The sequence below is a fragment of the Bombina bombina genome, chromosome 1, assembly GCF_027579735.1.
Source record: "Bombina bombina isolate aBomBom1 chromosome 1, aBomBom1.pri, whole genome shotgun sequence".
NCBI classification, from domain to species: domain Eukaryota; kingdom Metazoa; phylum Chordata; class Amphibia; order Anura; family Bombinatoridae; genus Bombina; species Bombina bombina.
In genome coordinates this window covers 264,607,231-264,632,796 of record NC_069499.1, presented here as the reverse complement: position 1 = coordinate 264,632,796, position 25,566 = coordinate 264,607,231, and positions in this window count along the sequence as shown.

The window sequence follows — 25,566 nt, the reverse complement described above, 5'->3', positions numbered from 1 at the left end:
ATTAACTGGCTCTAACGCGGTATTCAGATGGGATTCTGATGCCAAAAGCACATTCAATCTGTTAAAAGCCAGGTTTACATCTGCACCTATTCTTCAATTCCCAAACCCACAATATCAATACACATTGGAAGTCGATTCCTCTGATTATGCAATTGGAGCTGTCTTGTCCCAACAGAAAACCTTACAAGAACCGCTACATCCCATATCTTTCTATTCAAAAACAATGACTCCAGCTGAAAGAAATTATGCTATTGGGGATAAGGAGTTGTTGGCAATCCGCCGATCTCTAGAGCATTGGAGGCATCTCCTGGAAGGAACTAAACTACCAATCAATATCTTCACAGATCATAAGAACCTCCAGTACCTCCAAAGGAATAAAACACTCTCGGCTCGTCAAGTACGATGGAGCCTTTACTTCGATCGATTCAATTTTAACATCATTTATAGGCCTGCAGAAAAAAACGGCAAGGCAGATGCCTTATCTCGCATCCCTAATAAACCTACACCCTTGCACACTAGGACTTCTATTGTTCCTCCAGAGTGTTTTATCGGGTTGTCCATCCCATTACTTGATGAACTCAAGGATTACTGTAGGAATGTACCTCTTTCCCCAGAACCCAATCTCTTAAAAACCTCTGGAATATACTATCACGGGGATAAAATTTATTTGCCCTCTCATATGAGATTACAACTATTACAGTCAACACATGATTCACCCCTTGCTGGACACCCTGGTGTCCGACGGACCATGGAGCGAATAAAACGCAGTTTCTGGTGGCCTGAGATGAAAACAACTGTTCAAAACTACATCAAGACGTGCAAGGTTTGTGCTACTTCCAAACCTGAGAGGAAACCACCGTATGGACTCTTAATGTCCATTCCTGTTCCACAGAAACCCTGGGAACATGTGTCAATGGACTTCATCGTTGATTTGCCCCCATCCAACAAACAAACAACTATTTTTGTAGTCATAGATCTATTCACTAAAATGGCTCATTTCGTTCCCTATCACAAGGTCCCTTCCTCCTCTGAAACAGCTCATCTTTTTATCGACCACATAGTTAAGTTACATGGCATACCCCCCATCTTGACAACTGATAGGGGATGTCAATTCACTTCGAAATTCTGGACCAAGCTATGTGAGTTGACTAAAATCGACCACCGTTATACCACAGCATTTCACCCACAGACCAATGGTCAAGCTGAGAGACTCAATCAATGGCTCGACCATTACCTCAGATGTTACTGTTCATACCATCAAACAGACTGGATAAAATTCCTCTCTATGGCTGAGTTCGCATATAACAACTCAATTAACTCCTCTACAAAGATGACACCGTTTTATGCGAACTACGCTTATCATCCGGATTTCCCACTGTCAAAAAATGGGTCACCCGATTCGCCATTAGTTGACGATTTATGTAACACCCTACAAGAAAATTTCAAGCATATAAAAGAAAATATCTTAAGAGCTCAACATACTCAGAAACATTACTACGATCTTCGTCGAAGGAAACCACCAACCTATTCTATAGGAGACTTAGTGTGGCTTTCCACAAAAAATCTGAAGCTTCAGATCCCTTCAAAAAAGTTAGCCACTCTTTTTATTGGACCTTTTCCCGTTCAGAAAATTGTAAACGAAAATGCTATACGATTGCAGTTACCTGCAACAATGAAGATACATCCTACTGTCCATGTATCTTTGGTAAAACCTTACATAAGGACAAGAGATGAGCAGGTATTACTCCCACCAACTGATCCCGGACTAGCTTTGGATGAATATGAGGTTGAGTCAGTTTTAGATTCCAGATATCACAAAGGAGTCTTGCAGTATCTGGTGAGATGGAAAAACTACTCGGTGGATGAGGACTCTTGGGAACCTGTTTCCAATTTAAATGCTCCTCGTTTGATCTCTGTTTTTCATCGCAGACACCCTGAACGTCCTCGTCCTCTCGCTGTGGAACAGCGACCCTGAGAGGGGGGTCATGTCAGGGTTTCTCGCTGTCTCTTTAAGGATTATTCATCTCCCTGCTGCTGATTGGTTACACCTCCTTTAAAACAGGTGCTCTCCCAACACACCTTGCTCAGTATTCTGGAAACCTAGCCTAAGTTAGGTGTGATACAAGCCTGATAAATATAAAGTTGTAATTTATTCACTGATTCGTATTTTCCTCTTTCAGCATTTCTACTATCTCCCAAAAACGGATTACAGAGGTCTCTCTTCCTTCCTGTATTACAAGCTGCCGTGAAGCACTAACTACTGAGCAGCTGATTTTGCTGTGTGCTACAGTTCACTATTGGGACAATCAGACTGCAGGTAAATTCGGGACTTCCACTAACAACTTGCTTTCTTATTTTACTTACCCGGTAAGTCTCAAGAACTGCTGTACCGGACTGACGTGACATCACTTCCGGTTCTCCCGGACACATTGCTGAGATTACCGAGCAGGGAAGCTCGCAGAGGAACGGATCAGTATTCAATTCATTGGACATTCAGGTACATTTGAGATCTGTTACTTACATTTAACCTCTTGATAAGATACATATGCCGGAATCCTTCTTGACACTTTTGTTGCTGAATCAGTGTTTGTTTAACACACGGAACTGACTGCTTGTATTGTAATTACACTGGGATTAATTTATCTCTCCAACATCCCTGCAATACACTACTAAGTAACTGTTTGGACCAACAGCAGAGGAACTGTGTTTTTGTTAAAGAGACTTTCCTTTAGTTCTTGCTGGAAAGTTACCTGTGTTTAACACCTGATACCTTTTTTTTCATATCATCTCTCATTGCAATACAGTTCTAAGAGAGCTAGAATCATCTCTTTCTCTCAACCAATTACTGTGTAACAACTATACAGTATTAAGAAAATATTAATATCACTGATAAAAAAGGATCTCCTCTTCCCATAGGGGATCCACTACATTAGTGAAAACAATCTATCATTTTAACCTGCAGTTGTGTTCCACATTTATAGTTGTATCGTTATACAAGAGGTCTGCAGGCTGCCCTGATAGATGCTCTGGCGGTTCCTTTGGATTTCAGTCTGGCTTACCTGTTTTCCTCCGTTTGTTCTCCCTCCACGAGTCATTGCTCATACCAAACAGGAGAGAACATTATGATCTGGTATACCTACCCAGTGGAGATGTCATATCTTCCACCTTGGAGGTTGCCTCTGAGGAAGGACCTTCTAATTCTGGATCCATTCCATCCAAATCTCATTTTCTCTGAAGCTGACTGCTTGAAGATTGACTGTTTAGTTCTGTCTAAGCGTGGACTTTGATATGGTGAGTCCACGACCCCTCCCTTTTATTCAAGACAGTTATTTTTGACTAAACCTCAGGCACTTCTACACCTTTGTGTTATTCCTTTTTTCCATTTCCCTTCGGTTGAATGAGGGATTGTGGGGATTGTGGGAAGGGGAGTGATGCTTAACAGCTTTGCTGTGGTGCTCTCTGCCTCCTCCTGCTGGCCAGGAGTGATATCCCACTAGTAATTAATGACGTTGTGGACTCACCATATTCAGATAGAGATACATTTATCAGGTAAGCATACATTTTGTTTTTAAGGATGACCTTCTGGAAACAGCCGTCTTTTAGGACGCATTTTTTCTGGCTCCATGAGAGGCTAGAATAATCTACAGATTATCTGCAATTCTACTTCCAATTTTAGCTCTTTCTTGAACACAACTAGTGGCGGATGGTCCAAGGAGCTGAAAACAGTGAATATTTCTTCAATAACCTCTATCCAGAGAATATTCTGAGGTAGGTCTAAGTGGAGTGACAACACCAAGTTAATCCAGATCCTGAACCCTCCCCCCTCTCTGCAAGAGGTATATAAGCACATTTAGCAGTATAATTTAAGTTTGGGATATGGCAAAGAATATGCAAGAATTTGCAGAGAAAGTATATATGCTATTGGAAGAAAACTTTGCAGAATTGAAGCTACTCTGTGAGTATTGTTTTGAGTCCTATGCAGTACCGCAAAGCTTTAATGATGGAGGCTTATATCCTTCCATGCCGCAGAGGGCTCCTCTTACTGTTGAAGCTGTCATCTGCATAGCTGGTAATCCTGAAGGCGGCAACTTTTCTGATGGCCTGGTGGATGAAAATCCAGATTTGGAGACCACCAGTGCAGCAAATCAGCCCAGTGTTTTCCCTAGTTCTGACATCAACTCAATGAAGCAGCGAGGATTGAGCAGAGGGGTGATATGAATTTATTTGGTGCAGAGCCATCTAAATATTTGGAAGCAGAAGGTGCATTTTCTTGTATGTGGAACTCTGCGTACCTTTTGCACTTGTAAAGAATACAATAAAGCAGAGACTTCCCCAGACAAGAACATTTGATATTGGGTCTGCTATCTTCCATAATCTTAGCTGGTTAGGGGCTAGATTACGAGTGGCGAACTAACTGGTGTCCACAAGCTATAAGGGGTTTATCACGGCTCTTTGTACACATAGGAAGTAGCATATGTATTACAAGTTGAAAGTAAACGTGTTTACTTGAGCACAATTTAATTTACCACGCATTGGGATTGCGGGACTTCATTGCTCTGGTTAATTCATGTGAGCTCTGGTTAATTTATGTGAGACAAAAAGTTGCACAAAACACATACAAATTATATTTAAAAGTATAGTTACACTCACAATAACACTATACAATAACAATTATTTTTAAAAAATGCATAAAAAAGTTACAGGGGCTCAAATATATGAGGTGTTTGAAAAAAAAAAAAAAAGGCATGCAAAGGGTTTTAACATAGAGATACATACATATACATGTCTTAATATGTATGTATAGATATATGTTAATATGTGTGTACATATGTATTTATATGTGTATTTACAGATATATATATACACATATAAACACGTAAATACATATGTTTATATGTAGAAACAAACTAACAAAATAATGAACTCACTTAAAAACAAATGCAGACACCCTGTTGCAATGTGTTATATTTATGCTTCCTTTAGGCTTAGGCAAATCTATACCTCCTGAACTAGACAAGCAAATAGCATATTGGAGACCCAATAATGCAAAAGGACACGCAGCCCGCATCTCATATTCTGTATGTGTGTTAAAGTGCCAGCTGAGGTATGAACGCAACCTTCAACATATACCTCCATGCAAACACAGAATATACATATTGTGGCAATACCCTACTTAGGATGTAGAGAGCTGTACATATTGACGGCTTATGTTAGGTCCTAGCAAAATAGCCAGTCTCTATAGATCAAGTTCTACGGATGATTGATGTACGTTTTACTGAGTGACCGCTCTTTGTAGTCCCCTCCTTTTGGTTCTTTACTTGTGGGCCTCAGGTTAATTCCCCTTTCTTTTAGGGGTATCCTTATGAGGTACTCCTGACACATATAACCCATGTGCCTCTCTTAACCATTAGGAATTCTGGCTCAAGAGACTGCACCCCTGGTTTGTGGTACACATCCTATCATGAAAAGACCCATATCAAAACTGTCCAGTATAGGGTATGACCCAGCTACTAATGTATACAAGAGAGTATAGCATAAAGAGTGACATCTCACCTAATTGTGTTCACCCTGCAGTGTCTGGGGCTTATTCAGGCTCCAAGCACATACTGGTTATTGGTACTTTAAGGATATCACCGCCTTACACGTTAGGCCTGTGTCCCCTCTTTCCCAAATAGAGCCCACAATGTACGGGTTTGCATCCCAGGTTTATGTACTCAACTTGTCTCATATCAGTAGTTTGAAGTCTGGTGCTGAGTTCAGTCCCCCTGGGTATATTGTGCCCAGTCTGTATATCCACTGGGCTTCGCGGATCAGGTGTGTCTTGCTCCTATCACCACCCCTGTCCAAAATGGGCACATGATCGATGAGTATGTAATGTATATATGATACTGGGTGTGACATTACGGCACAAAGCCTCGCCACCGGTTGCTCCGATTCGCAGTTTTCAAGAGCTTGCCGAATCGTCCATCTGTGGTTCGCCATTCTTTCTCGCAACGTTCCTGTCATTTTGTCAACATAGAAATTTAAACATGGGCAGAACAGTAAATAAACCACATATGTGGTATTGAATGAAAGAGAGTGTCCAATAGTGTATACCCGATTGGTGTGGGGATGGTGATAGAACTTAGTTGCAATTATGCCATTGCATGTAGTGCACCCCAAACACTTATATGATCCCTTGATGTTCGTCATGGGTTTTGTAGTGCAGCTGAATTTTGGGTCAGTTCTGACCAACATGTCACGCAGGTTGGTCCCTATTTTGTACCCCACCATTGGAGTCAAATCACGTGTAAAGTGAAGTTTGGGGTCCAATGCCAATGCCACCACAGGCCAATGTGTCCTTAGTATCCTACCTGCATTTGTGCTGTGAGGTGTGAAAGTGGTCGCCATTATAAGCTTTTTGTCGTCCGTCACCTTTAGTTTCTTGCTAATGAGATCATTTTGCGTAAGAACTGATAATTCCTCCAGTATGGTGTTGACTATCTGAGGTTTATAGCCCCTCTGGAGAAATTTTTCTTTTACCCCCTCCAACTGGGATACCCCTGTAATCTTATCTGAGTTGTTTCTCATAGTTCTAATCATCTAGGATCTCACTATTCCCCTAAGGAGTGTCGGGGGGTGACAGCTGTCCGCCCTAAGGATGGAATTCCTGTCAGTAGGTTTGTTATACAACGTGGTTCCCAGTGACTGTTCAGATACAGATGCTAAGGTCAAGAAAGTGTATTTGTTGTTCACTCATAGTGAGTTTCATCCTAACTGCCGTTTCAGTATTGTTAATATTATCAAACCAATCCAGGAGTTTTTGCTGACCTCCACGCCAAATGAGAAAGACATTGTCTATATATCTATGATAGAGCTGCAACAACTAATTGGCATAATCGATAATAATCGATTATGAAAATAGTTGTTAACGAATCTCATAATCAATTAGTTGGTTGGCAATTAGTTGGTCTGTGCACAGCACCAGCTACTTTACTCCAATGAGCTCCTGCACATGGTATTTTGTTTTATGGTTATGCCCTTAACCTAAAGGACATCTACAGACATTTAACTTTTCACTTTTTCAGGACAGTATAATATTATTTTTAAGTTTACAACTACTCTTGTCTTATCTGCAACCCAGAAATAATAGGAGTTATCATTTGGATTGTTTATATTAAATCAGGTAATTTGGGACTATGCTTTGTATTATATAGTGCTGATCTTAATATTAATATTTACACCTAGCCCTAGATTGATGGCATTTGTTATATGAATTAATGCCACTATTACCTGTTTGCACATTTTTTTGTGGATTGCTTGCTATTGCTGATTATATATACTCTTTAGATAAATGTGTAAGGCTGTGTCCTGTTACTGATATATTGGGTCCAATTTATCAATGTCTGTAGTGTTTCATGTCCGACAGACATCGCTGAATGCCGACAGCATACGCTGTTGGTATTTAACATTGCACAAGCAGTTCACCAGAACTGCTTGTGCAATGCCACCCCCTGCAGATTAGCACCCATTCGGCTGCTAACAGGGGGTGTCAATCAGCCCGATCGTATAGGATCAGGCAGATTGCCGAGGCAGCGGACCAGTTATGGAGCAGTGGTCTTAAGCTCCATTGTTTAGCCATTTTTACTTTTTTTTTTTTATATATTTTTAATTAATTGGAATATGTACCAAATTCAACCAATTCAAATGTAACTATATATCTGTTATTTTAAAAGTGGACTAGATATTTTTCCCCCTAACATTATAGCTGGTTGTTTATCATTGCATATAGATATTCAATATATTTTTATGTTAGAATGAAGTCCAGGCTTACTTTGTTAAGAGTCCCCTTGCATTGGTGAAGAGCTAACAAAGATAAATAGCCCACCTTTGGTGAAATTGGCAAAACCCTACTTATGCATCTCAGGCACCTCAACACCATCTGAGAGCCTCTCCTCTGCTGCAGGCAAAATAGCTTGCAAAAAAAGTATGCCAGCCTCAGCCAGGAGCATGTTGACATGTTTGCATTTCAATGCAAAGTTTCTGAAAGAGTGAATAACAGAATGTTATAAATAGTGATAGTCTACCTCTTACTAGTTCTATCTCTTTTCAAACAGTTTGTGGATTTGTTTTGCTTAATTATAAAAATGTGTTCTGCTGCTTAAAAAATTGGACCAACAGTTCTGTTTATGTAAAGTTGTAAAGTTTTAGTCTGAAGTTTATATTTATAACACTCAGTATGTGGATTTTCTTTTAAATATAGGAAAAAATTATTTATTTTTTATCTGATTAGTCGATTAATCGAAAAAAAATAATCGGCCGATTATTTGATTATGAAAATAATCGTTATGATAGAAGATAATAGACTCATCGCTATTGCCCCGAAGGTATCTATCCTCAAATTGAGACATGAAAATATTTGCATAGGATGGGGCCATGTTTGACACCCATCGCTGTTCCTGCAATTTGGAGGTAGAACCTTTGCTCAAAGCGAAAATAGTTTTCACTTAAACAAATCAATGAGAGTCAGCAAAAACTCAACTGGAGGTCCCTTATACATGTTGTTCTGTGTTAGATGTTCCTTTACTGCTAACAGGCCGATATTATAGGGAATAATAGTGTAGAGACTATTAACATCGAGGGTTATCAAAATGCCTCCTGGCTCTATTTGCACCGTCTTAAATATATATACCTATAAAGTGTTCTCCACTGAAAATTTTGTCAGCTGGGTGGTATTATGAAGTAGCTGGGTGGGGGTATCCAAAGCACAAATTAATTGCGGAATTTAACATAAATGTATTTAATGATAATTTAATATTTTTAATATTAGATCATTTTAGCTTAATATTATCTAACATTTTAGCCGGGTGGTCAGCAAAATCAGCCGGGTAGTGCACACGCTAAAAAAGTCCTGGGAAGAACACTGCTGTATATAATATATATATATATATATATATATATATATATATATATATATAATATTCATATTTCATGTAGGTTTAGTGCACTTGATTAAACACGACCGGTTTTGAGCTTGAGTAAGAGTGTCACGCTCCGTTGAAGTCTATGGTGGAATAAGGTAGCAGGGTCACGATATTCGAAGCTCATCTTTTTATGCTTGTTGGGTTATCGCTCATGTGAAAATGTTTTACTTTCAACTTGTAATATGCACGAAAAAAGCCTCCGTCTAGCAAATTTAACGCAGAAGCGATAACTTGTGCTGCACTCATAATCTAGCCCTAGATTAGCTGCAATATCCCTTTTCCTACGCACTAACTTTCTCGCTATCTTGGCAAACTGGTATGGGTTAACTAATTGTTAGGAGACTACGAGAGAGCTGAATTGGATGTTTGTTGGGGACATATGTTCTTCTCTTTAATCCACATGGGCAAGCTCACTACAAGTATCCATGTTATTCATAGTTATCCATGATTTATATATTTGGTTACCTAATTGTATAAGTGCAGTTATTATTTTTTAATAGAAATACCAACCCCTAATTTTATTAATGCATGTAGACAGAGGTTTCATAACTCTGACATATTGTTATCCCTTTGATGTATGAGATGCCTCATACTTATTGTTAATGGTAGCACAGTATTTTTAGGTGAGAAGTCTAATAATTAATGTCTTGCTTTCACTCTATGGTCCCTGTTAAGTTAAGGTATACAGCTTTATGTAGTAAAAAAGCAAGTGTATAGTTAAAAATATTCTTTATTAAAAAGTGACTCGTTTCTCAGCCTCTAAGTGGCTGTTTCCTCAGGTTATCATAGCCTGAGGAAACAGCCACTAGAGGCTGAGAAACACGTCGCTTTTTAATAAAGAATATTTTTAACTATACACTTGCTTTTTTACTACACACTCGCTGTGGTGTATCACACTGATACAACCCTTTTTTGGGATTTTTGGAATACATTTGCTGCTGCTTGCTGTCTGCTGGTGTTCTCAGTCAGATGGGCGGCTGTGAAGCCCCAGTCCGCTTATATGACACCTGGAGGTGCTTTCCTTCCTGTAAGTGCAATCAATCTTTTCTTCCTATTGCCCTTGTTCAAACGTTACTGGGATATGGTTGTTTGCTCTTTGTGTCCACACAGGCAATAGTAGTGTTTCCCCAAGGTTATCTGACCTGACATCATTGCTGGTCGCATACAGTGAGCTGGACTACTGCAAAGTTCCTGCCTGCCCTACTAGCACTGTTGGGTGCTAAACGTTTGTGAGTATAACTTGTTATCCTGCATCACTTTTTATTTGGTTTGGTGGTACTAGGCTATGTTGGCGCCTCTGTTCTTTTTCTGCAGAGCTTGGGGTGTACCAGCTAACCCTCTCCAGGTGATGATAGGATGATGCAGGTGTGTACTGCTCCACTCGGTATATAATAGTTTTCCACTATTAGGATATCAGGAACCGTAGCTATGCTACTAAGTAAGGTGCTATACCAATGTTAATTATAACATATTAGACTCTTATCTACTTATCTTGATTTAAATTGTGTGCTTGTTATGTTGCCGTGATGTTTCCAAACCAATCCTCACGATATAGGATTAAAACGCTGAGAGGGGCGTGTATAGTTAAACCCTATTCAGCATATCTTGATTAAATTGGTATGCTTGTTGTACAAGCACAAAATTTTAATCAAGATAAGTAGATAAGAGTCTAATATGTTATAATCGCAAGTATGGTAGGATTGCGCACTATGAGGTGACACATATTTATTTCCCATGATCCCCCAGACATTGAAATCAGATGAATTAGTCTGCTAATATCGCCACTGATATTATTATAGCACTGCCGTATAATACAATAGGAGTATAAGGATTGCAAGCATAACATCAATGATGGCTGTTTTGATTATGCATGTGTCCAACACTGATACTTTTATTTGTTCACATTATATACCTGCATGTTGATTGTCTACATATAAATCTGGGTTACAAATATATCATATCAAAGGTGGTTACAAATGTAAACCACTTGGGAAACACTCTTACTGCAATATATGTTATAACTTATATCATATTATGCTGCATAGTTTGATTTTTGTTTATTTTAGTTATATGGTTGCTGTTAGTTACCAATTAACTAATGAATTATGTACTTACTTTTACACGCCCATTATGGGTGTGTACTTATCCACTATTGGCTAGAATTTGTTTAAATAGTTTTGGCTAGATTACGAGTTGTGGGTTAAGGTAAAAAAGCAGCGTTAAGAGGTCCTAACGCTGCTTTTTTACGCCCGCTGTTATTAAGAGTCTTGCAGGTTTAGGGGCTATGCACACTTTTTTGGCCTTACCGCAAAACGACTTACGTAAACTTTGTAAAGTCTTTTTTCTATGGGACTTCCATAGCGCCGGTATTACGAGTCTGTCCTAGGAGGCCAAAAAGTGAGCAGTACACCCTACCCCGTCAAGAGTCCTAACCCATTCTAAAGTCAGTAGTTAAGAGTTTTATGGTACAACGCTGTAACATAAAACTCATAACTAAAATGCTAAAAAGTACACTAACACCCATAAACTACCTATTAACCCCTAGACCGAGGCCCTCCCGCATCGGAAACACTATAATAAAAATTTTAACCCCTAATCTGCCGCTCTGGACACCGCCGCCACCTACATTATATTTATGAACCCCTAATCTGCTGTCCCCAACATCGCCGACACCTACATTATATTTATGAACCCCTAATCTGCCGCCCCCAATGTTGCCACAACCTACCTACACTTATTAACCCCTAATCTGCCGCCCCCAACGTCGCTACCACTATAATAAACATATTAACCCCTAAACCTGCCGCACTCCCGCCTCGCAAACATTAGTTAAATATTATTAACCCCTAATCTGCCGTCCCTAACATCACCGCCACCTACCTATATTTATTAACGAGGAATAAACAAGAAAAAGGTGACAGTACCTCAGCACTCAAAGGGTTAATTTATCAAAAACAGGGTAAAGGTGACAGGGCAGTGATGAATGCCAAAGGGCATGAATTAAAACATAACTTTTACTAATATCATTCTAAAAAAGAGAGTGTGACACATAAAGTGTTGATGGTGGTACAAACGTTTCGAACTTGGATTAAAAGAGTATATACAAAAAGTATGTGTGACCTCAAAAAATACAATATAGTAAAGCCCAGCTCCAGGTCCTCACGGTTAACGGATTGCAGTAATACTATCTAGAAAAAGGAGATTGACCCCACAACAATTATTCTCAACTATGCAATGCTGTAACCGGAGGTTAGGACTAGGTTATGTGATATTGCACAAAAATAAGGTGAAGACAAAGCTTCAAGAAAATATATCAATTAGAGTGTTCAATAATTAAAGATTTGAGGGTTCACACATACAAAACACGCCTGATGTGCATTTCGCCGCTAGCACGGCTTTCTCAGAGGCTAACCAGAAGTCTGGCCACTAGCCCTGTATTTGTAATGCTCTCAGCTAATCAGAAAACTTTGTAAAGTCTTTTTTCTATGGGACTTCCATAGCGCCGGTATTACGAGTCTGTCCTAGGAGGCCAAAAAGTGAGCAGTACACCCTACCCCGTCAAGAGTCCTAACCCATTCTAAAGTCAGTAGTTAAGAGTTTTATGGTACAACGCTGTAACATAAAACTCATAACTAAAATGCTAAAAAGTACACAAACACCCATAAACTACCTATTAACCCCTACACCGAGGCCCTCCCGCATCAGAAACACTATAATAAAATTTTTAACCCCTAATCTGCCGCTCTGGACACCGCCGCCACCTACATTATATTTATGAACCCCTAATCTGCTGTCCCCAACATCGCCGACACCTACATTATATTTATGAACCCCTAATCTGCCGCCCCCAATGTTGCCACAACCTACCTACACTTATTAACCCCTAATCTGCCGCCCCCAACGTCGCTACCACTATAATAAACATATTAACCCCTAAACCTGCCGCACTCCCGCCTCGCAAACATTAGTTAAATATTATTAAGCCCTAATCTGCCGTCCCTAACATCACCGCCACCTACCTATATTTATTAACGAGGAATAAACAAGAAAAAGGTGACAGTACCTCAGCACTCAAAGGGTTAATTTATAAAAAACAGGGTAAAGGTGACAGGGCAGTGATGAATGCCAAAGGGCATGAATTAAAACATAACTTTTACTAATATCATTCTAAAAAAGAGAGTGTGACACATAAAGTGTTGGTGGTGGTACAAACGTTTCGAACATGGATTAAAAGAGTATATACAAAAAGTATGTGTGACCTCAAAAAATACAATATAGTAAAGCCCAGCTCCAGGTCCTCATGGTTAACGGATTGCAGTAATACTATCTAGATAAAGGGGATTGACCCCACAACAATTATTCTCAACTATGCAATGCTGTAACCGGAGGTCAGGACTAGGTTATGTGATATTGCACAAAAATAAGGTGAAGACAAAGCTTCAAGAAAATATATCAATTAGAGTGTTCAATAATTAAAGATTTGAGGGTTCACACATACAAAACACGCCTGATGTGCATTTCGCCGCTAGCACGGCTTTCTCAGAGGCTAACCAGAAGTCTGGCCACTAGCCCGGTATTTGTAATGCTCTCAGCTAATCAGAAATGGCTGATGAACACACCTCTCAGGATGGCCAATCAGAAAACATCTATCGTGATTGGTTAATCCCTAGTCACATGTATACGCCGAGTCCAATAGTTTCAAACCCAACAGTTGTCATAGAAACTAGATGTACAACATCGATATATAAAATATGAATGAGATCGTATGAGGAGAATCGCTAATTAAAACTGACAATAGCCGTCAATCCTGTATCACAGCAAACAGCAACATGTAGCATCAGAGGGTTTGCAAATCCCTAGGCAGAGTATATATACTCATGAGACGTTATATCCACAATATTATTCCAACAATTCTAAAAGTCACAAACAGAACTGCACAATCACTATGATACCACATAATGTATGGGTTACAACTATTACATGTTAGTCAAATTGAGTGCCCCATTATCATGAGCTGTGCCATAGTAATAGGTCATTAACAAATATCAACAATCATGTATTTAAGTGTGATATGTAGTGAGTGACAATGTACCTTGCACGGTCCAATTCAAACATAAAATTACTTATGGTTCCAAGTCATATTTAGTGTGTGACCATTTGGTCATAGACCCATTTGCATACTCTGTATGGATCCTAGATTCTATCATGAATATTTGGTGCCCGCAACCATCCACAATGTATCGAGGGCAGCGTCAACTTAATTACTTTAACAATATTCAAGAGAACGGAAAGTTATTTGTGAATTAACAGATTTTTATAAAATCATTATAATTGTAAATAATAACCGTTGTAGTCAGGTTACATAATCTTCCAGACGGATATGATGACAGCAGCTAATTTGTACATAATATTGCATATCGATACAAAGATATTGTATGTTAGTCCAATAAATATGGACATAGTTTGTCATCAATTGTCAACAAATAGTGACTATCATTAAAATTAGGTTGATGTATGGCCAGTCAGAGTCTATTTTGTTGTTAGTAGGTCTAACTATGGACAAATGAAAACTTAAATACATTTCATATAGATCGTAATGAATACTTATAATACAGACACCACAATTCCATAGTAGGCGATTCAAATATAAATAATGGGATATTATCCATAAAGATTTCATGTCAAAGTTTCCTAATTGAAATCCCCACTTTTAAGGTGATATTATATAGTAAGCAAATTAAATCTAAGTATATGCCAACTATCAGTAAAATACCACAATTAGAGGGTTTTTTTAAAAATGGTCATGACTGATTTTCTAAAAATAAATGAAAATAAAAAAACTTACAATTTAAACAAGGAAGAGAATGAAGCATTAACTGAAATCAAAATGTGGGATGATGTGGTGGTGAAGGCTTCAGACAAAGGGGGGAATGTAGTCATCTGCGACAAAGATGACTACATACAGGAAGCGAATAGGCAACTCAATGATAAAACATGCTACAGACAACTCTTTTCCAATCCTACCTCCCAATTTTGTGCTGGTTACAATAAAATGATACAAGAAGCCAAAACCAATGGAATTATTAGTCAAAAAGAATGTTGCTTCCTAGAAACTAAAAATCCAAAAATTGCAACTCTGTACCTTCTCCCTAAGGTACACAAAAATAAAAATAAACCTCCAGGAAGACCGATAGTCTCGAGCATAGGCAGTCTCTGCGAACAAGCTAGCAGATTTTTAGATTTATATTTGCGTGACATTGTACTATCCCTACCCTCATACACAAGGGATACTATGGACATACTGGGTAAAATTAATGATGTTTCAGTTGAACGTGTGATGTTGAATCATTGTATACTTCAATAAGACATGACAAGGGAATTGATACGATTAAGTATTTTCTAGATATGGAATCGAATGAAAGAAAAGATTGCAATGAATTCATACTGAAACTATTATACTTTGTACTCAAACACAACTATTTTGTTTTCAATGATAGATTTTATCTACAGGTCCAGGGCACCGCAATGGGCTCGAGCTGTGCCCCCACATACGCAAATATCTACTTGGGGTGGTGGGAGCGAGAGATAGTTTTTGGTGATGACCTATCCCAATACACTAAGTATATAAGTATGTGGAATCGTTACATAGATGACCTGTTTATCATTTGGACAGGGAGTGCAAAGGAATTCAAAGAATTCATATCACGACTAAATATGAATGACCTTAACCTCAAATTAACTTATAATATGAGTGAATCGCAAGTAGAATTCCTTGACATTTTAATTTACAAGGATATGACCAATACACTTAAAACTGATTTGTATAGGAAAGAAACAGCAACGAATTCTGTGTTGCAATTTTACAGTTGCCACACAATAAAAACCAAAAGGGCAATTCCTACTGGTGAATTCCTACGAATCAGGAGAAATTGTACTGATGAATCGGTTTTTGTTAAAAGAGCTAAGGAACTTAAGTTACGCTTAAGAGAGAGAGTATAAGCACAGAAAATAATAAGGCTAGCATTTCAATGTGCTAGGAGAACACCAAGAGATTCCTTGCTCATACCCAAACAGAAAGATACAAATCCTGATAGGATTGTAAGATTTGTTACAACCTACAATGATGAAAATAAACTTGTAAATCAAATACTCAACAAACATGCAGGCATCTTAAAGTCTGATCATATTTTGGCGCAAAGCATAGGTGACAAAATTAACACCAGCTGGCGAAGAGCTCCTACAATAGGGAATAAATTGGTACAAAGTCACTTTATAAGGCATAAACCGAGTAATTGTCACACTGGTTTAGGAAATCTAAAATAAAGACACAGTATTTTGAACAGGTCAGGTGAATCACAACTGCTGAGATGGAAGGTGGCAACAATAGAGAGTGTATGTAGCAAGAAGATACTAAAAACCACAATAGTCACAGGATGTGTGAAGGCGGCTTTCCTGTATCAGCAGGCTGTAATTAATGTAAAGGAGGAGATTCGCTATGTTAACCCTATTGCAGGCTGAAAAGAGTGACTACACTCTAGTCTGCAGTGAAAACATGAAACACACTTCCTCCGGTAAGATGTTAAATCAGAATACCCAAATTTATAAGACATTAATGGTCAGAATGAACGATGAGTAATGATATGAAGTTTCAGCAGGCTTTTGTAAGTAAAACATGGAGAATAACATATGAGAGTAGATATATGCGAAGGTTGGAACTATGTTAAATAAACAAAAGAACACTGACAAGAAGACATATGCATTTTGAGGATATTATAATGGTAAGCGTTATAGTGCTGGCAGATATCAAGGCTGAGAGTCAGAAGTAGTAACACTTACAGCGTAGTCGGAAGAGCAGGCTAGAGCTGAGTAGCGAGAGAGAGAGCAGCTGGCGTGTGACGTCACCGCGGTAGTTGCGGAGCTCCGTGGAAGTGCTGAGACAGGAGACAGGAGCGTCCAAGGTAATTGTAAGAAAACAATTCAAGTGGAGGTTAGTAAATCACAGGAGTTTCAGAGGAAACTGAAGGTTGCAAGTAAAAAGCAACAGCAGCAAAGTTCGTGACAAAACTTGAATCCAAAGAAAAAAGTTGCTGGTAGCAAATTTGAGTGAGCAGAGTTCAGACAAAACTGGCTAGGCAATTGAAGTGTATATCAATACTAAGCAAAGAATGATTGAAACAGGTGTGCCTTAAATAGGGTGGAGACAGGTATGAGAAGCAGTGATCCTTAAAGGAACAGTACAACCAAGGATAGTGTACATTCATGATGAAAGGGAATTTAGTACTCGAGTAGGAACCAAACATATGTTGGGTTTCGCCAATTGTAGGACAAAAAACGTAGTCTATTGTCTCCTATGCGAATGTGGCATGAGATACGTTGGTATCACCACACGTGAACTACGAACCAGAATAGGCGAACACATTAACAGTATAAAAAACTGTGTAAAGGACATTGGCAAAAGCAGAACATTGACCCCTGTGGCCAGACACTACCTGAAAAAACATGGTACTAAACCACGATTGAAAATATCTGTGTTACAGGTTATTAAACCTGGCATAAGAGGTGGCGATGTTGAACAGATGTTATTACAATCTGAATGCCGCTGGATTTTTTGGTTAAATACACTAGTACCCAATGGCTTAAATGAGCAAGATGGATTTGCAGCCTTTTTATGAGAATTAGAACTCTTTATACCTACTAAGACCTGATATCTTCAAATTTTAGAGATATTGTTCATAATATATCTGTCACTTCATGATATAGTGATAAGAATAAATATCTTTACTGCAGTACCTCTGTTTAGAGAATAATATTGCTCTGTATTGGTATTTATCTGTATCCTTGACTTCTACTATAACTTGGATGCAATTAGAACTTTAGGAATGGTGAATACAAAACATAATTTTCTTTTCATTATGCACTTAAGTATACATCATATAACAACTGAATTTGTTTAACCACTGGTATTGAACTAAGAAATACCTATATATTCCCTTATATGAATGGTCAACATCCAAAAATGGTTATCGTAGATTTATTCAAATGGCAATAGGATTTTATGGAGAATTGCACCTTAATATTTTAATATAGTCCAGGCTTTACCACAAGTAAAATCTAAACTAACTTTAACTGGGTTGTTTAAATTGTGCAACCATTTAATCGCTTACTATATAATATCACCTTAAAAGTGGGGATTTCAATTAGGAAACTTTGACATGAAATCTTTATGGATAATATCCCATTATTTATATTCGAATCGCCTACTATGGAATTGTGGTGTCTGTATTATAAGTATTCATTACGATCTATATGAAATGTATTTAAGTTTTCATTTGTCCATAGTTAGACCTACTAACAACAAAATAGACTCTGACTGGCCAATTGGCCATACATAAACCTAATTTTAATGATAGTCACTATTTGTTGACAATTGATGACAAACTATGTCCATATTTATTGGACTAACATACAATATCTTTGTATCGATATACAATATTATGTACAAATTAGCTGCTGTCATCATAGCCGTCTGGAAGATTATGTAACCTGACTACACCGGTTATTATTTACAATTATAACGATTTTATAAAAATCTGTTAATTCACAAATAACTTTCCGTTCTCCTTTTTTTTTATTTTTATTAACTTTAATTGGATTTTGATATCTAATGAAGTTGCATGTAATTATTGACATCTTATATGGATCTTGAATATTGTCAAAGTAATTAAGTTGACGCTGCCCTGGATACATCGTGGATGGTTGCGGGCACCAAATATTCATGATAGAATCTAGGATCCATACAGAGTATGCAAATGGGTCTATGACCAAATGGTCACACACTAAATATGACTTGGAACCATAAGGAATTTTATGTTTGAATTGGACCCTGCAAGGTACATTGTCACTCACTACATATCACACTTAAATACATGATTGTTGATATTTGTTAATGACCTATTACTATGGCACAGCTCATGATAATGGGGCATTCAATTTGACTAACATGTAATAGTTGTAACCCATACATTATGTGGTATCATAGTGATTGTGCAGTTCCGTTTGTGACTTTTAGAATTGTTGGAATAATATTGTGGATATAACGTCTCATGAGTATATATACTCTGCCTAGGGATTTGCAAACCCTCTGATGCTACATGTTGCTGTTTGCTGTGATACAGGATTGACGGCTATTGTCAGTTTTAATTAGTGATTCTCCTCATACGTTCCCATTCATATTTTATATATCAATGTTGTAAGTCTAGTTTCTATGACAACTGTTGGGTTTGAAACTATTGGACTTGGCGTATACATGTGACTAGGGATTAACCAATCACGATAGATGTTTTCTGATTGGCCATCCTGAGAGGTGTGTTCATCAGCCATTTCTGATTGGCTGAGAGCATTACAAATACCGGGCTAGTGGCCAGACTCTGGTTAGCCTCTGAGAAAGCCGTGCTAGCGGCGAAATGCGCATCAGGCGTGTTTTGTATGTGTGAACCCTCAAATCTTTAATTATTGAACACTCTAATTGATATATTTTCTTGAAGCTTTGTCTTCACCTTATTTTTGTGCAATATCACATAACCTACTCCTGACCTCCGGTTACAGCATTGCATAGATGAGAATAATTGTTGTGGGGTCAATCCCCCTTTTCTAGATAGTATTACTGCAATCCGTTAACCGTGAGGACCTGGAGCTGGGCTTTACTATATTGTATTTTTTGAGGTCACACATACTTTTTGTATATACTCTTTTAATCCAAGTTTTAAACGTTTGTACCACCACCAACACTTTATGTGTCACACTCTCTTTTTTAGAATGATATTAGTAAAAGTTATGTTTTAATTCATGCCCTTTGTCTGGCATTTATCACTGCTCTGTCACCTTTACCCTGTTTGTGATAGATTAACCCTTTGAGTGCTGAGGTACTGTCACCTTTTTTTTGTTTATTCCTCCTTATACTCGACAGTCAGCACCCCCCTACATATTAATAACTATATGCACCTACAGTGTATTTGCACTATTTGTTATAATGGCAATTTGAGACTAAATTGTTAGGGGTTCTCATTGGTTTTACTACACTATTTCTCAATATCATCTATATTTATTAACCCCTAATCTGCCGCCCCCGTCGCCACCACTATACTAAATGTATTAACCCCTAAACCTAAGTCTAACCCTAACCCTAACACCCCCTAACTTAAATATAACTAAAATAAATCTAACTAAAAATTCCTATCATTAACTAAATTATTCCTATTTAAAACTAAATACTTACATGTAAAATAAACCCTAAGCTAGCTACAATATAACTAATAGTTACATTGTAGCTAGCTTAGGGTTTATTTTTATTTTACAGGCAAGTTTGTATTTATTTTAACTAGGTAGAATAGTTATTAAATAGTTATTAACTATTTAATAACTACCTAGCTAAAATAAATACAAAAGTACCTGTAAAATAAAACCTAACCTAAGTTACAATAACACCTAACACTACACTATAATTAAATAAATTAACTAAATTAACAACAATTAAATAAATAAATTAAATTAGCTAAAGTACAAAAAAAACAAAACACTAAATTACAGAAAATAATAAACAAATTACAAGATATTTAAACTAATTACACCTAATTTAATAGCCCTATCAAAATAAAAAAAAGCCCCCCCAAAATAAAAAAAACCCCTAGCCTAAACTAAACCATCAATAGCCCTTAAAAGGGCCTTTTGCGGGTCATTGCCCCAAAGTAATCAGCACTTTTGCCTGTAAAAAAATACAAACAACCCCCCACCAGTAAAACCCACCACCCACACAACCAACCCCCCAAATAAAATACTATCTTAAAAAAAACTAAGCTCCCCATTGCCCTGAAAAGGGCATTTGGATGGGCATTGCCCTTAAAAGGGCAGTTAGCTCTATTGCAGGCCCAAACCCTAACCTAAAAATAAAACCCACCCAATACACCCTTAAAAAAACCTAACACTAACCTCCTGAAGATCGACTTACAGTTCTGAAGACTGGACATCCATCCTCAAGGAAGCCGTAGAAGTCTTCATCCAACCGGGCCGAAGTTCTTAACGAAGCCGGGAGAAGGCTTCATCCAAGCCGGGCGAAGTGGTCCTCCAGACGGCAGAAGTCTTCATCCAGATGGCATCTTCTATCTTCATCCGACGCGGAGCGGCTCCATCTTCAAGACATCCGACGTGGAGCATCCTCTTCTTCCGACGACTACCCGACGAATGAAGGTTACTTTAAGTGATGTCATCCAAGATGGCGTCCCTTAGATTCCGATTGGCTGATAGAATTCTATCAGCCAATCGGAATTAAGGTAGAAAAAATCCTATTGGCTGATGCAATCAGCCAATAGGATTGAGCTTGCATTCTATTGGCTATTCCAATCAGCCAATAGAATGCAAGCTCAATCCTATTGGCTGAGGGCGGGTCTGGAAAACCCTCTTTTTTATAAAAGTTCAACGGATATATTATGTTCTATAAAGCTAGCACTCATATAATGTTATATAATTCTGCACTATGAGCACAATTATATAACATTATTTTTTAGGTTTACTGGCACTTTAACTGTTTTTAATAAACAACCTGTTTTAATACGATCATTGGTATAGCACCTTACTTAGTAGCATAGCTACGGTTCCTGATATCCTAATATTGGAAATCTATTATATACCGTCACTATCACTTGGAGAGGGTTAGCTGGTACACCCCAAGCTACCAACCTGCTTCTACCAGTACATAAGTGTACTTGGGCTAAATGTGAGTATCTATTTGGCGTTTTTCACTTGACCTTTACTTCATTATTTGATATGCTGATGTACACATGAGGCGCCCCTCTGTCTTTAGTTTCTTCTATTGTATTGTCAATATGCAGGTTCTAATTTCTCATATATTCAAAGGCCCAAAACTGGTCTTTATTCCTGATCCAATTCCTCCTTCATTTTAAGTTTCTTCAGTAATTATAGGTCCAAGAGTGACCTTTTTAGTCATAGGAGGTTTAAAATAGATTATCTCTTATAATATATTTCCTTGTATTATTAGAATGAGATGCGTAATTATTTTCCGGCTGCCTTTAATGATGGAAAATGCGCCATCAGAAACTGTCGATAAGCACAATGGAGTCCGACAGCAGTTTTTTTGTTTTGCGACCTCACACAAAACTATTTACGGCTCAATGGAAATAAGCCCTATGCTTCTATGCTTCCCATTAAACAAGAATGATATTCTGAGTAAGGCAAACATCTAGTGAAGGAAAGTAACATCCACTGTGTAGCAGTGACATATTCTGAGTGGTTGTGATTTGCACTGAGCTAGAGTAATATTCTGTGAGCATCACTGTATTCCAATAAAGGAATGTGCCATACACTGAATTATTGTGATATCTAATAAATATTTGACAGTTTAATCCTAAGTGACAGTTCTATTCTTTGAGTGAGTTTTGCATACCCTTAGGGACAATCCAATCATTTTAGTGAGTCTGTACTTCCCTAAGTAGTGACAGTGTCATCCTATCAGTGAATTTACCTACTTCCTGAACCTCCTGAATCACAGTGCCATCTTCTGAGTGAGTCTGACATTTGCTGAGTGACAATGTCATCTTGTGAGTCTGTCATTACCCAAGTGACAGCCTCTTCTGAGTAAATCTGATGTCCCCAGAGTGACAGTAACGTCTTCTGAGTGAGTAACAGTGTCATCTCATGGGTGATAAGACTTCCATTTATTGCATTGAATCTTCCTTTAATTTGTTATGCTAGGTATTGGTTTATTGTGTAAAACTGACATCCCTTGATGAGGCCAACAATCAAAAATTGCTCACAAAACTGTCATTCAATGTATAAACCATTCATGAATTTCATAAGACAACTTCTTTTTATGGGAAATATATTGTATATGACTATTCGTCATCCAGTGGACTAGCATGCCAAATACTAAATGGTACTCGTAGGGACTTGTTAGTTTTAGTTTACTGAGTGAGTCCGCAAAACCCTAAATGATAATGTGCTCTAGAATCATATTATGTTTGTTTGTTTTCTATTTAAAAAAAAGCAGTGTTTAGCTTTATTGTTATTATGTTGTTTTGTTTTTACAAGGAGCGCCTAAAAACCTTTAGAAAGCATAGACAAACCCATTTTCCCTATGGACTGAAATGGTGATGAATTTGAAAATCCTGTTAATCATTTCACAGTTCTTTTAATGGTCTGGCATTAACTTCCATAGTGTTAAAGGGAAACCATATTTGACATTTAAGTGCAATTTTAGTATTTAGTATTGGTTCCTACCTTTTTATTATATTTCCCACACATTTTCATATTTTAATCTCCCTCATTTTTGGTTATTTTATTCCATACTACACTGTTTCTTGATTTAACATTTTATGCCTTTTTTTATGTTCCTGAAATCTTTTATTTGCATAGACTGAAATTCAAAGAGAAGTCATAAAACCAGTAATTACACATATAGAGGGCAGTTAAATAACCAGTAATTACACATACACTGAGCAGATGAATAGCCAGTAATGACGCATGGAGAGGGTTCACAATCAGCAATGCAGTTATGTGGCTAGTCCTCCTAAATACAGATAGTGTATCATACATCTACTTTTTGGGGTCTCTTTCATCAATCTTGATGAATCAATCTTGCTCACTGAGCAGCTTTAAATGAACAATTTAAAATTAAACTTTCTTCATTCAGATATAGCATGAAACTGTAAACATTTCACTTCCATTACTTAACTACGCACAATCATTTTATATGCACACTTTCTGAGGCACCAGCCCCTACTGAGCATGTGCAATAATTCCCAATATATACATATATATGCATTTTGTTATGGGCTGATGGCTGACACATGATGCAGGGGGAAGGAAAATATACCTAACTTTTAAATTTGTCAGAAAAAATCTATTGTTCATTTGAAATTCAGAAAGTGTTACTGCATTGTCTTTTTTTTTTTAACTATTTATTTATATCCAACAATGTATACAGGTAAGCAAATGACATATTATAGCGCCACACAGGGCCAGAGTTTTTTACAAAATAAAGAAAGAGAAATCTGACACATTTATATAAACAGTGATGGTCAGTTGCTTATTCTAATGTTATGACTACTACATTCTGCTGAAAAAACTTTTCATTCAAGTAGTATTAGTATACATTTTGGAAGTTTTATATTTTAAACTCAACAGTTCTAAATAGCAAGTAACAAAGACTAAACCTTGTACTCCTATAAAAGTCGAAGTCATCCTGTAGTACAAATCTTAAGGGCATAGCCTTATACAAAATTTAAATTTTTTACCAAGACTTTACAGTTCCTTTTTACATGGCACCAATAATATTACCAAAAAAAAAGGAAAACCTTACATATACTTTGACCTCAGTATTTTCTCCCTTATTCTTACCAGGGTTTAGCTAGAAAACAGAAAACTTACGGCTAGATTTGGAGTTTTGTCGGTAACGACCCGAAAATCTAACGCCGGCTTTTTTCTGGCCGCACCATAAAAATAACTCTGGTATTGAGAGTCCACATAAAGGCTGCGTTAGGCTCCAAAAAAGGAGCGTAGAGCATTTTTAACGCAGCTTCAACTCTCGATACCAGAGTTGCTTACGCAGGCGGCCAGCCTCAAAAACGTGCTCGTGCACGATTCCCCCATAGAAAACAATGGGGCTGTTTGAGCTGAAAAAAAAACCTAACACCTGCAAAAAAGCAGCGTTCAGCTCTTAACGCAGCCCCATTGTTTGCTATGCGGAAACACTTCCTACGTCTGCACCTAACACCCTAACATGTACCCCGAGTCTAAACACCCCTAACCTTACACTTATTAACCCCTAATCTGCCGCCCCGCTATCGCTGACCCCTGCATATTATTTTTAACCCCTAATCTGCCGCTCCGTAAACCGCCGCTACTTAAATTATCCTTATGTACCCCTAATCTGCTGCCCCTAACACCGCCGACCCCTATATTATATTTATTAACCCCTAATCTGCCGCCCACAACGTCGCCCCCACCTGCCTACACTTATTAACCCCTAATCTGCCGAGCGGACCGCACCGCTACTATAATAAAGTTATTAACCCCTAATCCGCCTCACTAACCCTATAATAAATAGTATTAACCCCTAATCTGCCCTCCCTAACATCGCCGACACCTAACTTCAATTATTAACCCCTAATCTGACGACCGGAGCTCACCGCTATTCTAATAAATGTATTAAGCCCTAAAGCTAAGTCTAACCCTAACACTAACACCCCCTTAAGTTAAATATAATTTAAATCTAACAAAATAAATTAACTCTTATTAAATAAATTATTCCTATTTAAAGCTAAATACTTACCTGTAAATTAAACCCTAATATAGCTACAATATAAATTATAATTATATTATAGCTATTTTAGGATTAATATTTATTTTACAGGCAACTTTGTAATTATTTTAACCAGGTACAATAGCTATTAAATAGTTAAGAACTATTTAATAGCTACCTAGTTAAAATAATTACAAAATTACCTGTAAAATAAATCCTAACCTAAGTTACAATTAAACCTAACACTATACTATCATTAAATTAATTAAATAAAATATCTACAATTACCTA